The sequence below is a fragment of the Protomyctophum bolini genome (assembly GCF_963924005.1).
Source record: "Protomyctophum bolini genome assembly, chromosome: 4".
Lineage (NCBI taxonomy): Eukaryota > Metazoa > Chordata > Actinopteri > Myctophiformes > Myctophidae > Protomyctophum > Protomyctophum bolini.
Window position 1 is genome coordinate 27,027,029 of NC_137865.1, and position 17,603 is coordinate 27,044,631.

A 17,603-nucleotide genomic window follows, 5' to 3' on the forward strand; every position below is an offset into this window, starting at 1 on the left:
GTGTGTGTGTGTGTGTGTGTGTGCGCGTGCGTGCTTGCGTGCGTGTCAGATATGTGGGCTACGGAGGCGACTACGCAACCCAGACTTCTAGTTTTATACAAATGAAGCCAACTGGCACAATTATTGGATGGAATTTTCCCATGCTGAATAAAGACACGTCCTGCTTTGCTTCTGTTACAATCCTTAGGTCTAGGAGAATACAGGATTGCGACATAAGGCTGGAAAAGTTTTATTTGCTGCCTTGATAAGATTCTTTTAAGAGTTCACATGCAATTTACAAGTAAAAGCCAGTACTCTTTAGACAACCATGACTTACTACAGTGATATTTTCAAAGGGTTTACAACCTAAAGTAAAAGAAGGAGAATTTACTTTAAACTTCAACGAAAATCAATAACCAAATTAACAGAACTAAACCTAGACTGACATTTAAACCTTAAAACTAACCTACACCAAATCCAAATTACAAATAGAAATCTAACAGAATTTAACTAAATCTAACCTACAGTATATCAAATTGGCTGTTATAAAAAGCTGGTGCCAGAAGTTCTATAAACAAATCACGTCAAACTGCTTAACAGTAATCGGACAATCAGTCAACCAAAGGCTGCCCTGATATGTCATCTAGCAAGTTTAACATTTTACAAACAAAATAAAGACAGAAAATTAAAGTCAAGAAGGGTGCAGGTCAAGAACATGGTGATACCAAACTTTTGGGCACCAACATTCAGACCACACACCCACCATCTCCATGGACAGTGTCTAACACACTGCCAATGCACACAGCTGATAGCAGTTATTGCTATTGGACAGGTCTGCCACTGTGATCTGCAGATAGGACAGCACCCATTTACTAAAAGGAAGTGGAATTGTTGTGTGTCTGTGTGGAAGACAGAGATGCTGAGATTCTCATCTTGTCATTGATTGGCCCAAGGTGTGTTACCATAAAACCCCCCAGTCAAAGCAAGTAGATGAGCACCTGTCTAATCCTGCTGAGGGTAGCAGCATTGTCATTATCTATGAGCTCTTTACTTTAGACTGTATTCATTAGAATTGCTTTGGATGATCTGAAACACAGATGGCGGTGGGGGGCTAAGCAAATGGTAATGAGGTAATTGGACAGGATTCAAGGAACAGACAAATCTATAAAGACAGGTTGACAGGTTTTCCCGCAAGGGACAATAAAGCTAACCTTGAACCTTGAACCAATCCAGCAATGTCTGTTTGATGTTCAAGGAACAGGCTAGCCTGTGACAGTCAATTTATTTTAGTTGTTCTGTTGACCACTTAAATCCTATATCAAGAAAGTGCAGCAGAACTCAACATGGTGGTTCCCATCCGTTGAGTTCAATGGGCAGGTGGTAGTGTAGCGCCATCTTGTGTGGTTCCACCACGTGAGGTCACGTTCTCTTTCTGGATAGTACTTTGTCACACAACGAATCCTATTAACCAAATCATAAGTCTCTGCGTCTGTGTAGTTTACATATCTCGAGAACCGTCCAACTGCCTAAAACTTGGCGTGCACCCCGCAGAGGACCTGAGGAAGTGTGATTGCATAGTAGTCTGTCGGATATAGGTAGTTGTACAGAACCGATATACCCAGAAAAAATAGAGCATCCATTATGTCATTTTTGTGTGTAAACTTTAGCCTAATAACATGCCAAAAACATGGTGTAAAATGTTATGTGTGTGTGCTTTGTTTAAAATATAGTCCCTTTTGAATCACATGAAGTCTGATGTTTTTAGTATTTTCCTGATATTCAACATTTTATAAGTCTCTACCTCTCTGCTTTATTTGACAAAAGCCTTTCAGACTATAGTCTGCATATTTCCCCAGGGTTTTATTCCAGGCTATGTACAATATTGATTTGAAATACTTACTAAAATTGAAAACTATCGAGTATGCGCGCGTGACATCATCATCATACCCGGAATTTATGCACTGAGTGGCAAAAAACTACTTTCTGGCCTCCAGGCACACTTGACAGTTGACAGACACAGCCCATACATTCAAACAGAAAAGTCCTATCTGATTGCATTAAATGACGTTAAACTCACTTTGCCACTCGATTTGCCACTCACTTTATGCATACTATAATTATGTTGCAAAACATTCACAGGAACCATGAGGCAGGACTCAGTTGAGACAATTCTAATGTGGTGTAGAACCTATCCCTAGAGAAATTCACCTTCAGGATTCAGCTTACAGCTGATACTAACTCAAGTGTATTCCTTGAAAATCATTCACAATCACAACTTCCCTCATAAAACTTGTATAAGGTTCACTGTGACACAGCTCTTCCTTGGCATGCTATATTTTAGTTATTGCAGTTATTACGTTAAGTGATTGTCTGGAATGTTTCCCTTGGAAGGTTTTCCACAGGTGAATACCTCACTGTGTTTAGCACACTGTGTTTAACAGGCTGAATGAAATGAAGGAAGTAAGCCATAATGGAAAAGTAAAGGTGTCCATGGGGCTGCCTGTTATGAAACAATATGATTGGGTGTAGCCTTTGAGTTTTCAGTGTCTGCACTGCAGCAGGGGTGTAAAAAAGATGCATTATTATGATGTAAACAAGTAAAACACCTTTCTCCAAAGATCCCAAGATAGCAGACAGTATATTTAGTGGTTGTTACATTGTTGACCTACATAGGATGCAGCCATGTCACTATTTAGACTCAGCCCCGAAATCGTTCTGTCTCAGAGATTCCAGAGAACACATAAACTACCCCCCTCCACGTGTCCCCCTCTGTCTAGCAGAGATCACTGCTCGGGGATCTTGTATCTGGGTCTGGGACTTTGGGGGAAGGCCGGGACATATGGCTTATTGTGCGTAAATTGTTGTTTTCCACTGCCGCATGTCGTTCGTTCTACCTCCGTATAAACTAGAGTGTTAAAGTGTATCACTTTCATCACAGTGGCCAAAATGCTCGTGCAGTTAACTTAAAATTAATAGGGATGGCCGGATGGGATGTGCGTGCAGCGTGCAACGCACTCAAAAATTGTGGGCTACTACTAGTAGTAGTAATGGAGGAATGAGTGAATACTCATTACTCACTCAACTCACCCCGAGACATCTCACCCTGAACACTTTCAGGGTGAGATGTCCGGTGAGTTGTCTGGACTTTCGGGGTGAGATGTCCACACTTTTTCTCCAGAGATGGAAAAGGGGAGTTGTCTTGTAGTTGCTACCGTAATGAATGAGCTCCATTCCAAAGAAAATAGTCAGCTCTGCTCTCACCAGTTGTAATGTGTGTCGCATTTACAAGTTGTAATCACGTTGGCTGTGAACTCCTCAGACAGCTGCTGGTGACAGTGGTGATAGTCCGGGAGCTAGACCCAGCCCTCATAATGTTTTCTTTCACTATTATTTTGCATACATTATTGTTTGCATATAACTTGGGCCATCTCAAAATGAAGGGAACACCCCCAACTCGGGGTCGTTTGGTTTCAGGGGCCACAAAACCCCTTTTTCTCTGGCGAAATTGTGTAAAGGCAAATATGAATTCACTGAAATGCTTAAATACACATGGTGTGAAAGCAACGACGTCGAGTCTGTGGGGGCTATGGGGCTGTAGCCCCCATGAAGAATTAAATAGCCCCTTTTAGCCCCCATGAAGATTTTCGTGGACATTTTATATTAACGTTACAGATTTTCTGGGAATTATTGACCCTCTGTGACTCCGAAAATTCAGAAAATGTGAACCTCTCCGCCGGCAATTCAGAGGTGTTAAAAGTACTCAAATGCTAATCAGGTTTCTTTTGTTTTCACCTAGCCAGGTATTATATGCCTACAGTACAGTGCCCATAGGCGGCGGGTGTGTAAGGCTAGGGAAGGCTTAGCCTTCCCAAAAATTATGCTGGGTATTTTTTTTAAATATATATAATATATGTGCGCAGCATTATATAGAAGGCTAGTGTGTGTGTGTGTGTGTGTGTGTTGTTGCTGCTCCCTGGTGATCGGGTAGGTAGGCTATACAGCAACTGGCCTAATCAGCATATGATTGGCTACTATTGGTATGTCTGTAAACCTCGTCCGCTTCCAGTCGCTTTGTAGCAAACAATAGCGCGCGCTGGTTTGTTTTGGGAAACAGCAAAACGCAAAATGTATTTTCCAAGGCAAAGATAAAGTAATTCAGAAGAAGAAGCTGTGACTCGGCTGTCAGAACTCAGCACCACCACCAGTGCCCGCACGGTTCACAGTTCACACCACTGCAGCAACACTGACACGTTCAGCGGAGTGACTGCTGTCTCTGTGCCGTCTGTGAAGAGCCATGAGCCGCGACTCCCGGGAGGGGCAGCAACACCGCCGGGTAATCTACACAGACTATAGTGAGACTACACACTGACTCGAGAAAAGACCCATATCGTCCAAAATAGGCTAATCAGTCGTTGTCTGTGTATAGGCTAATTCATTGGTAAAAGTACGCTAAATAACTCATTTTTAGACCATTTGGGAAATAAATAAATCCGCAGCGGCGCGATCTAAGGGTAATGGACACATAACGGACACCCGGGTATAAATGCAATAATTTATTAACAAGAAAATAATGAATATTTACAGATATATGGCATCATGCATAAATTACAAACAACATGAAACATATTACTTTTATTACATTTTTTTTTTTACTATGGCGTCTTCTCTCGTGTATCATCAGATGTCCGGCTCCATGCTCCCCTCTCCTTGTAGGCCAGTTGGGTCAAAACAAAGTATACCACATTGTGACAGCTGTAGTGAGTCTACAGTCCACCTGCCTGCTGGCAATATAGCCTGGTTGTGATATGTAGATGTGATTGATATTTTGTTTGTTTTTTTTAAGTCATTCTATAATTACAATACAAAGTAATTGAATTTATTTTATGTATTAATTGTATTTTATATATTACCATGTTATTACTAATTTTATGTATAACTATTACCAATTGTATTTATTTGATGTATTACTATGTTATTACTAATTTTACTTCATGCATTACAAATTGTATTTGTTTTATGTATTACCGTTATTACTAATTTTATTTTTTATGCATTTATTTATTTTATGCATTACTGTTATTACTAATTTTATGCATTACTATATTGATAATTTAATTTATTTTATGTATTATTGTCTATATTAATAATTATATTTATTTTATCCATTATTATGCTATTACTAATTTTATTTTATGTATTACTAATTTTAATTTACTTTTATTTTACTATTTAAATGTACTTTTATTTTACTATAATCTATTTTTTTATCGTTCGTTTTATCCATTTATTTATATTATTATCTAGTTATTTATATTGGTTTATTATTTTATTGTTTAGAGCCCTGATTGATCACATCTACATATCACCACTACCAGTCAGGATCCGAGTGACTCAGAACCCTGGTGACCTCCAGATGGAGCCACAGGAGACCAGCAACGTCCTAAAGAAAAGAAAGAAATGCTCATTACTACTTTGTTCATAAAACAATATTGATTGAAATATTTATTAACAGTTTGTATTGAGTTTGTGCTTGACATGTACTGTAATTCTGCAAAGACTGTTAACTGTAAGTGGACGACCCAATTAAGCATTACACTCGTTTACAAGAGGGTCCACCATGTTCAATTTATCAAAACATTTAGAGACGTACAAATAAGACACATCTATATAGTCAAAGAACAGAACAGGAATTCATCATAAAGGAGGTAAAAAAAAGGGAAAATAAACTTATACAGTGAGGGGAAAAAGGGAGTCACATGTCTTGATGACTGTTGGTAGGGTGTTCCACATTTTGGTGGCATAGGAGTGAAAATAATTTAGTCCCTTGTTTGTGCCGAATATGGGTTGTACATGGTTCGTTGCACTACCTCTGGTGTTGTGGGTGTGGACTTCGTTAACATAAAGGAAGTATCTAGACAGGTACATGGGTATCTTGGTGGTGTATCGAATCTTGTGGACCAGACCCATTGCAAGATGCTGTACTCTGTCGTCGACCCTAAGCCATTCCAGCCTGTCAAAGTGGTCAGGAGTGAGGTAGGTTCGGGGGGTGAGGCCAAGTAGGAGCCTGACCAGTTTGTTTTGGGAGGTCTGGAGCCTAGTTTTAAGGGCCTTTGAGGTGCTGTGGTACCAGGAGGTGCATGCATAGTCAAAGAAACCTTGTACGAGGGCTCCTGTTAAGGTCTTCAAGGTGTTTTTGTTGACCAGTGAGGAGATCCTGCAAAGGAATCTTGTTCTTTGGTTGACTTTTTTGATTACGTTGGTGGCCATTTTATCACCGGAAAGATTAGCCTCCAGGATGGAACCTAGGTAGGTAATTTCATCTTTACGTGTGATAACATTGTCACCAACTTTAACCAAGAAGCCATTTGCCTTGCTGAGATTACTATTGGATCCAAAGAGAATGGATTCAGTTTTTCCCAGGTGTAAAGATAGTTTGTTATCAGCGAGCCAGGTGCAGATTCTACAGAGTTCAGAGCTGAGGGCCTTTTCAACCTGCAGTTTGTTCCTGTCCGAGACTAGCAGTGCCGAGTCATCTGCGAATAGGAACAAGTTGCAGTCACAAGCTGATGTCATGTCATGATCATAGTGTGTGTGCGTGTGTTGTATAGTTACCTTGCTGTGATGTAACTCCAAAGGTGATCAGAAATAGTTGCTCCATCGGCTAGAAACGTGCTCTTCACCGGCATGATGATCTTGTTCCTAAAAAAAGTCTATAGTCAACCCTAACTGATTACAGAACATGATATAAAAAAACACAACTAGAAGGATTTAGGCCTGTCACAATTACCTAATCGCCAAGTATTTGAGATACTTTTTTTTAGAGATTAGTCATAATCGTCTCCATGTTGAAAATGTTCATATATTGTCAAACATTTTAAAGAAATAATGGAAGCAACCGATCTACAAGCTCTAAACGTGTCACTTTGTAATTTTCTTCTCTTTTAGTGTATAAAGTTGTTGAATTATGCCATGTGCAGCTTTTTGTTTACAAAGCCTACAAAAGCCAAAGTTTTATTTAGAATGTTATGTTATGACGCAATTAAATTGTTACTAGTAATTTATTTGAGAAACAATTAAATCGGCCATTATAAAACCTCAAATTCCGACAGGCCTAAACGGGTTCCAGTGATGTCTACCGAACCTTCCAGCTCCATCCGAGCCTCCCAGCGACCCAGAAGTCCTCAGCGGAAACACCCAGGGAAAGCTTCGGATCTCGGGCATCGGCTGAGATCTCCATTCTAACAAAGAACGAAAGACAGACAGACAGACAGACACACGCACCCCAAATTAGCTTTGCTGTGTGTGTGGGTGTGTGTCCTGTCACAACATACACATGCACTTACAGTAACGTTTAAGAATAGGGATTGACCGATTATCGGCAACGGACGATTATTGGCTTTTTACTATAAAGCCTATAAAAAAGCCCCAACCCTAAAGCGGTTCGTACTGTCGAGTTTCTCACCGAAGCGGTTCGTATATGTTGAGTTCCTCTCCGAAGTCCTCCAGCGTCTACCCAGATCTCCGCCCTCTGTCCTCCCATCCATCCAGGCCCAGGTCCGAAGTCCTCCAGCGTCTACACAGATCTCAGTCCTCTGTCCTCTGTCCTCCCATCCATCCAGGCCCAGGTCGGAAGTCCTCCAGCGTCTACCCAGATCTCCGTCCTCTGTCCTCCCATCCATCCAGGCCCAGGTCCGAAGTCCTCCAGCGTCTACCCAGATCTCCGTCCTCCCATCCATCCATGGACAGACCTGCAGATCTCTAGAGGCTCCAGCTGCGTCTACTGCCATTTCCATCCTGAGAGAGAAAGAAAAAGCATTAGCTCTACAAGCTCACAACACGTTGCAACGCGGTGTGAGCTTGTAGATCTGCTATTTTTGCTGAACGCTCCCTCAGAATAGGGATGCTGGGGTTGAAGTGGTAGTGTCATTAAGACTTTGATTAGCTTGGAAGGCTGACAGACATTCAACCACAGTGCCACTAGGAGGCATCAACACATGTACAGTCCTCAACATCTTTTGTCATTTTTTATTCAAGTGCTTCTAAAAGCAGATGAGATATTGACTCTCAAACTATTGTGCAGAGTCATTTAGATTTATCATAAAATATTTAAAACATTTGGATGACTGTAGTAAATTATGCCATTCTTCGTGCCATAACAGTACAAAAGCAGTTATCCATCCTCAGAAACAAGAAAGAACTATTCCTACTCACAGCTCATCAGAGTCCTCTGAGGAAGCCCCCGGGGGGGGGGGGGGGGAGCTTTGGAACGGATCTCTGTCCGGGAACATCAGCTCGTCTATCGATAGCTCCATTCTAACAAAGAAAGAAAAGAAAAAAAACACACCAAATTAGCTTTGCTCTGTGTGTGCATGTGTGTGTGTGTATGCGTGTACCCTGTCCAGCAGTGGCGTTCCAGCGACGTCTACCCAGATCTCCGTCCTCCCATCCATCCATGGACAGACCTGCAGATCTCTAGAGGCTTCAGCTGCGTCTGCCATTTCCATCCTGAGAGAGAAAGAAGAAAGCATTAGCTCTACAAGCTCACAACACGTTGCAACGCGGTGTGAGCTTGTAGATCTGCTATTTTTTGCTGAACGCTCCCCCCAGAATAGGGATGCTGGGGTTTTAAGACTTTGATTAGCTTGGAAGGCTGACAGACATTCAACCACAGTGCCACTAGGAGGCATCAACACATGTACAGTCCTCAACATCTTTTGTCATTTTTTATTCAAGTGCTTCTAAAAGCAGATGAGATATTGACTCTCAAACTATTGTGCAGAGTCATTTAGATTTATCATAAAATATTTAAAACATTTGGATGACTGTAGTAAATGATGCCATTCTTCGTGCCATAACAGTACAAAAGCAGTTATCCATCCTCAGAAACAAGAAAGAACTATTCCTACTCACAGCTCATCAGAGTCCTCTGAGGAAGCCCCCGGGGGGGGGGGGGGGGGGAGCTTTGGAACGGATCTCTGTCCGGAAACATCAGCTCGTCTATCGATATCCCCATTCTAACAAAGAAAGAAAAGAAAAAAAAACACACCAAATTAGCTTTGCTGTGTGTGCATGTGTGTGTGCGTGTACCCTGTCCAGCAGTGGCCGTCGGGAGTCGAACCCGCAGCACGCCGTCCGGCTGGCTTGGCAGCATAGGTGCCCAGACAGTTGAGCTAACCGTCCGGGCCACACTTAAATATTTAATTGCAATTTATTAGAGCGACAATAATTGTCGAGTAAAAAGAAACCTCATAATCGTGAAAGGCCGGTTCTTACTGTGCGGTTCCTCACCGGGCAGGCCCAGGTCCGAAGTCCTCCGGCATCTACACAGATCTCCGTCCTAAGAAAGAAAGAAATAAAGACTACATTAGCTTTTGTTGAGCTGCATATTCAGAACCACTTAAACCCTCTATAGATTTGATAAAACAGACCTTTAAAGAGCGCATTTGGTATATGCTCCGATTTCACTCTACACAAATTGATTTGCCAAACATAGCAGATCTACAAGCTCACAACACGTCGCAATGCGGTGTGAGCTTGTAGATCTGCTAATTTGCTAAAGTGGTTAAAAAAAATTAAGACTTTGATTAGCTTGGAGAGCTGACAGACATTCAACCAGTGCCACTAGGAGGAATCATACTGCCATGCTATACTTCGTACCATAACAGTACAACAGATATCCATCCCAACAAGAAATATTCCTACTCACAGCTCATCAGAAGTCCTCAGAGGAAACGCCCGGGAAGGAAACTTTGGAACGGATCTCTGTCCTTCCACGACGTCTACCACGACCCATCCACCCTAAGAAAGAAAGAACGAAAGATTAATTTAAGTGACCAAGAGCCAGATACATGTACATTGTGTCCTTTCACATCATACACAAAATGTATAGAGAACATTTAAAACAGAAGCAGACCATACCACTCGCAGTAATAGAAAAGTCTAAGTGGTTTCTTACTTTGAGCCGCCTTCAGAGCCCCCCATGCAGATTCATCCATGGACAGCAAGAACTGCAGATGTCCACCTGTAGGGGCTCCGGTTGAGCCTCGCAGCATCTGGAATGAAGACATGGTGGTTATAGTCTATGAATGGCTTTGCACATCACTCACTTGTTGCTGCCGCCAATAGGAATTTGTGATGTCTGTGTGGCGACAATTGCTGTGTGTCTGTTTTTTTATAATACATACAATTTATATAGCACTTTTCAAGGTACCCAAAGTTGCTTCACAAAACAGTAAAAACTAATTTATTTGAAAATAAACTAGATTAAAAAGGTTCAAAACTAGAATTTTTTGGCATGTTTGTGAAGCTTTTCGGTTCCACACCAGTAACTGCTGTTCAACACTAACAGCTACATCCATGACCTCCCTGCAACAACATCAATGAAGTATGGCTATGCAGACGACCCGAGTACTGTGTCCCAGTCTGGAGCCGTAGCTCTCATGTCAAGAAGCTGGATGCTGCCCTCAACACCGGAACAAACTAACTGCCTGTTCTCGCTGGAATCACTCCAACAGAGGTCAGACGAGAAGCAGCCACGCTGGCCCTCACCGGGAAGGCACAGCTGAGTGAATCCCAGCCATCTCCTCCACAAGGTCGTCAGAGACACCACAGCACACGTGCCTCAAGTCACGGTGCCCTTTGCCACAACACACACACACACACCAAGTCACGGCGACCTTTGCCACAGCACACGTGCCTCAAGTCACTGTGCCCCTTTGCCACACAGGCCCAGGAACTGCTCCACACAACACCAGCTGACACCTCCAAGGCATCCTGGGTGAAGGCAAGACAGAGGGACCAGTGGAATACATTGAGGACCCCAAATATGTTCTTTGCCAGCACCTCCCCTGCAGAAGTGGGACATCTCGGACAGTGCCCACTGTGAATGCGAGGATCCACTACAGACTGTGGAACACGTAATGACCATTTGCCCCAAATACCGGCCACCGAATGGTGATCGTGGCTTAGGTGACCTAGACAATGACACATTGTACTGGCTTGCTGCAACAGAGCTGAAGTTCTATGGACATACGGCAGAAGATGTTTAAGAAACGTATTTTTTGTAATTTCTTCATTTTTTCGACAAACCTTTGTGGCATTTAATTTATGGAACATGTGGATGTTTCTTTATTTATTGGTGAAGTTTTAGTGCCACTTGTGGCATTCTTTGAAATGTATTGACACGTTTGATATATGTTTTTGTTAGGGATGTCCGATATTATCGGCCGATAAGGCATTAAAAATTAATAACCCTAACCCTTAATTTTACTTTATTTATTATTTTACATTAAAAACATCTATACAAGCTCACAATACAATAAGACACATGTGAGCTTGTGAGAGATTAGATCATTTTAGATGAGACATTTTGCATGAGTCATTATTAATAATTACTTTTGGTATTTTAAGTACATTTTATACCAAAACCTTTGTACCTTTACTCGAGTACATGTTGAATTGTAACGGAGTATTTCTATATTGCAGTATTGCCTACTTTTATTTAAGTAAAAAGTTTGAGTTATGTTTCCACCACTGGAAAAAGCCTGCATATCGGTATCTGTTGATATCGGCAATTAGGAGTTGGACAATATCCAACACTGACTGTTGGACATCCCTTGATTTGTGTGATTTTTGTGGAGCTTTTAGTGAGTTTTTTTTGTGAACGACCAAAGAGCACACCCAGTATGTATCACAAGGCTATTCCACCAGTCATCTACATCTCATAAGCGGCCATGAACTAAACACCACAGATATCACAATTTGACTTTGGCAGCAGCAAGAAACGACTGATATGCAAAGCTCTTCAGCCATGCTTCTCTCTATACAAACACTCATAATGTCCACATGGACATCTTAGCTGTCAGGATGGGGTGGTTCACACAGGAGACCAGGTTCAGTGTTCTAGCAGCATCTACGGTCATCTCCATCTACATTAGAAAGAAATAAAGACATCAGAAGCTGACCATATCACTCACAGTAATAGAAACATTTTAAAAGGATCTCTGGCTAATAAGACAAATATTCCTTAACATTATACTTGCCATCTATAACTAAAATTGTAAAATATAAACCAGTTAAATATTTTATTTCTTTCATATAATCTTTTACCAGGTTTATGATGTCCATGTGTGGTCCAGCGCTATGGAATGCACTTGCTAATAAAAAGTACTTAAAATATTGCTTTGAGGCTTATATCAATTAAGCTGTTTTTGTATTAGCAAACACACGGACAGGCCTCTTTCATACTGGAGTAATTCATCCGCTTCATTTACAGACATCAGTAAAACGTGACGTGACGTCCGTATTTAGAATACAACAGCAGCGCTTATTTTCCAGATCCAAACTTAGCGTTGCACAAAGCTTGCTTAATAGCGACATCAATTCATTCCAATCCACATTAAATGTCGCGCTCTGCGCGTTCATTCATCCGTATGGTATCGCTCATTTCATTAGCTTCAATAGCGTGACACATCCATTATGGTTACTTGGTTAGATCCTTCCAATCGATCCAATTGCAATACTTGTGTCCGTATCAGAGTGAAGATTTCAACTTGAATGTAGGGGCAATATGCCTTTCTTTTATCACCAGAGATATACAGTTCAACAACGTGCTCACACTTTGGGACTTGGGCGTCTTGTTGTTTACTCACTTGTAGTTGTTTGTCGATGGTGATTGATGATGACTGCAACAGGTTGATTATAGCTGCCCCTCGATTGATGAAAGAATGACAAGTTTGGGTGGTCTCGACGGGTGTGTTTATTGTTCAAACACCGTGAAAACTAGAAGGATATAGAATAAATACAGTTACAATCGAATAATCTCATAGTTTCACTACTAAAATCTGTGCAATAAACTTGTCACTTCAGCAGTACAATCAACAATAAAAATGGTTAATTTATGGTCAATTATAAATACAGTGATACAAAACTCAAGTCATTTCAATTATAAGACAAGGAAAATGCACAATAACCTCCTGATATACTCCAAATGGAAACTAGACAAATAAATAATCATGTATACCTCACTCCGCGTATCGAGGGTGCTAAAGGGCTGCATAACCAACTTGAACCTCAGGGCACATCAACAGTCACCGATGGTCACATTTACACATAGTGTGACGGACAGGCACTGTAGACAATAGACAACTTCAGTCACTAAAAGTTCACTACAACTGCAAATGTCACAGGCTTTAACACTGCTTAATCAATAAGAGTAGACTACAAACATAATAAGAGTCACATAAACAGTCAAACATTTCGTACCGTGTGGTCTGGTGCAAACACACACACACACTGGTGCTCTCTCCCTCTGCTCACTCTGGAGTCTGGCTGTGTGAAATGAGTCTATTGGTCTGAGGTGAGTGAAGCTAACAGGCTTCAGCTATATATGTGTAACCAAGTATACCAAAGGATTTACTTTTGTATGACTACGCTACCTTGATATAGTTCAAGGAATTAAACGGACCAGTAAACTGGGTTCCCCACCAATGCAAGTTTGTTATAAGGACTTGAGACTTTGTTCCACAAAACGGAAATGTATTAATCATTTAAGAGTATGAATACAAAACATTTAATATCATATATATATATAAGGCGAACAATCTCTTAAAAACAGGTATACTATAAAGCCAATAAACAGGTGCAACACTATTGATAAAAAAGAGTCACATTTGGAGCCAGTGGGGCCAATAGGCAAAATAGTTAAACAGCTAAGAAGGGTGAGCTAACCAGCTGGAAAACACACTAACCAATAAAAAACTAAGAAACTAATAATACTAACCACACGCACAGGCACAGCAAAGCACAGCACACAGCATGCATGAAAACAACAGGAGCGACACCGTGAAAAGAGGTGCACAGCCAAACCTTAGTCGTGGCTAACGTGAGATCCCAGTGGTAGCAACCCATACGGCCAGTCAGCTAAATCGTCAATTGGTTCTCTTCGGCATCCATATGCAACACTCGCCACCATAGGCGGCGGGTGCATAAGGCTAGGGAAGGCTTAGCCTTCCCAAAAATTATGCTGGGTATTTTTTTAAATATATATAATATATGTGCGCAGCATTATAGAAGGCTATTGTGTTTGTGTGTGTGTGTTGTCGCTGCCCCCTGGTGATCGCTGATCGGATATAGGCTATACACTATACAGCAACTGGCCTAATCAGCATATGATTGACTAGCCTACTATTGGTATGTCTGTAAACCTCGTCCTTCCAGTCGCTTTGTAGGCAGCAAAGAGTAGCGCGCGCTGGTTTGTTTTGGGAAACAGCAAAACGCAAAATGTCTTTTTCAAGGCAAAGATAAAGTAGCCTAATTCAGAAGAAGAAGCTGTGAGTCGGCTGTCAGAACTCAGTGCCCGCACGGTTCACAGTTCACACCACTGCAGCAACACTGACACGTTCAGCGGAGTGACTGCTGTCTCTGTGCCGTCTAAGAGCCATGAGCCGCGACTCCCGGAGGGGCAGCAACACCGCCGGGTAATCTACACTGACTGACTCGAGACTTGAGAAAAAGACGTCCAAAAGTCGTTGTCTGTGTATAGGCTAATTCATTGGTAAAAGTATGCTAAATAACTCATTTTTAGACCATCTGGGAAATAAATAAATAAATAAATCCGCGGCGGCGGCCTCGCTCCGCTCGGCCGCGAGAGTCCCCCCCCAACGCAATTCCATAGCCTACCCAAAGGTAAAACGCACCCGCCGCCTATGCTCGCCACCATGTGGGGGGGGGGAAACAACAAATTAACAAAGGGAAGCAGCTCAATAACAGAAAACAAAACGAAATGGCTCAAAATACTAAAAGCAATAAAAACGTATGAACTCAAACTAAAAATAAACTAAAACAAAAACAAAGCAGCAGTGGCAATCTTCAGTTTGAAATAAAAACAAACACTTTAATTAAGTTACACCAACAAACACAAAGTAGGCTTAAACAACAAAGTCTGTTTGTGTACCTTCAGTTGTCTGTACTTGACACTCCCTCTCGCCACAGCAATGTTTGGTACATGATCAACCTGAATTATAACAGCAGAGTTATTTACAATTATCAGATAGTATAAACCTCATTAAACCAATAGGCATGAAACACCTTACTCACCCTGGCAACAGCATTAAACCAGCATAAGTGTATGACTCAGGTCTCAAGACCCACAGCCATATAACCACCAAGCAGACTATTGTTTGGTAGACTACAAGGCCTTTAAATAGTAACACTGATTGAAAACCAGGAAGTGGCAGGGCAGCCAGTCTACGGTGGCCCCAAAGGCTCAATTCCAGCCGGCTACATATGGATAGATAACAGGAGGTGCCCCCATGAGGATCATCAGAACTCTTCTGCTCTGTGTGAAAGTGTGAAAGTATCCTGGTAGCAGAATAGATTTCTGGGGCTTGCTACCATTCTATTGTAAAATATCACCCACAACATCACCAGAAACACACACAAAATGCTGTCCGCTTGACAAATACCCATTCATTATGATTATTTTCCAGCACTTTATAGTGAATATCAATGTCAAGATGGCCAACAGCATGATAAAAAAATAAAAGAAAACCAAGGACACTGATGCTCCCTAGTATTGATTTTCTTCTCTTGTGTCTCCTTTTGCCTGTATTTACAGTTGTTTTGTTTACTTGATCAATTGTTAAATTTGGGTGCACATTGATTTGATGGGTGAGGGTGACTATTGATAATTTGTTATGTACTGAAACAAGCTATATTCATCCATATTCAAATATATATAGCCTATTGAATACCATAAAAAGCATTTGTGTTCCTGCTGTAGTATTCACTATTCATGTTTCTAACTTCAGACAGCAGTTGTTGCAGCACAATCTATTGGTACATTCTAGGACTCTGGAAGGCTATAGTGACTGAAAATGTAATCTTCTAAATAATAGTGAAAAACACTTATGAGGGCTGGGTCTAGCTCCCGGACTATGCGTGATGACTACCTGCTTTAAAACCTGGCTTTGCCTGGAGGAAAATTAGTTGCTGGCAGTTTGTGGCACGTGTCTAGAAATGCAGTCAATCACAGTTTGGTGACGCAAAGGGAGCTATTATTATCTCAGGGAACGGGATGTTCTGAATTCGGCATCGGGGTCATTCGAGGATAAACAATGCCACGGCAGCCCCAGACAGTCTCATTATGGCGAGTGTGAAAAATTACATTTTTATTTAGATAGACACTATGCTATGCAAAAGTTGGAGACGTCTCTCAACTTCTCACATTTCAATTGCTCGTCCACACCGCCGTCCGCGCATTCCCGTGGCTCAGCCAGGCTGCACCGTGCCGTGCCGCCGTCAGTGCCGTGCAGTGCGTGACTGAATGAATGACGTGCTGTGCAGTGTGCACTCACTGTGCGCACAGTGCGATTTTAATCTAGGCGACGAGCCTCGCCCATTTATGAACCCCATGACTTTGGAGTGTAGTCCTAGACCACACTACTGACACTAGGCCTACTCTGATCAGATCAAAGCAGTGAAAAATGCCATGTGACGCCAGAGTACCAATTAGGAAACCTTACATTTTAAAATTTTAACTCATTTATTTTAATCTCTCGCACTTTCCTCCCCACATACAGATCTTTGTTTGAAGTTAACTTTAGGATTGTTGTTTATAGTTGGCTACTCATCTTTATAATTTAGTCTGCCAGACATAACAGTAGCCTACGCAAATAGGTTGTTGTTGGTTTAATTAAAAATCAAGCTACTTTTGTGAAATCACTAGATTGTAAAATAACAGACTTATTAAAATACAACATGCACAGTTGCACATGCAACTTTGAAATGCCACAATGGCATTGTAAAGGAGAGCACATTTCATGCTATGGAACATGTGTTTTAAAGGGAAGTGCACAGATGTCCATGCCATATAGCCCTGTGGTTAGGCTATCATTCCAAAGTCTAGATAACATGTGTGCATTATGATGCTCTGCAGTCTCTCCACTCGTCTAGGTCCAGAGAAATTAATACTTTCTTTCTTTCTTTTCTTCTTTAAACCAGTAAACTGACTGACTGACCAGTCAAGCCTATACTATATTCAGGCCAGGGATTTACTTGACTGTGAACCTGCAAAAAAAAAAAAGCAGCTTGAATATCAGCTTAAATTTCAGCTTTTGAGCTGAATCTGTCTTGAGAGATTACTGTAGGTATAACAGCATTACAGTTGTATGCACTGTGTTGTACTGTTGGTCCATAAAGGAAGCCTTCATTCCTTCCTATAGTGCTTCAGGTGGTCTCGTGGCTAATAAACAGTATAGGATACTTCCTGAGGAAATTGCCTCACACATTGAATGACCAGAGAAAGGAGACCCTAATTCCATAGCATCAGCATGGTGAGTTAATGCAGTGCCCGGGGAAACATCACCCAGCTGAATGGAGCATTTCAAGTCATGTCCCCTACGCCAAAGCCTGCAAGGCATCCCACTCCAGTCACTGCACGCCACTGATCAATGCATAATAGTGGTCACAGGGTGCAGGTGAATGGGATGCAACAGCAAAACTGAGTGCACTTCAGTTTGTTCTTTTGACTTGCATTGTGTGCAAGCCACCATGTTGTGATGCAAAATAACTGTTACAGCACACAGCTCGTCATCATTCCATGCAGACTGTAGGGATGATTCATC

At 41.6% G+C, this 17,603-nt stretch overlaps 1 long non-coding RNA gene across 1 annotated transcript; it reads right to left on the reverse strand.

Annotated features, from left to right (window-relative positions):
• Positions 1–4,892: 4,892 nt before the first annotated feature.
• On the reverse strand, positions 4,893–7,541 carry LOC308313992. The gene is made up of 4 exons (XR_013963925.1): positions 7,442–7,541; positions 7,121–7,217; positions 6,592–6,678; positions 4,893–5,419 (listed from the first exon to the last, which is right to left on the reverse strand). It is a non-coding gene; the product is annotated as an uncharacterized lncRNA (long non-coding RNA).
• Positions 7,542–17,603: the final 10,062 nt, after the last annotated feature.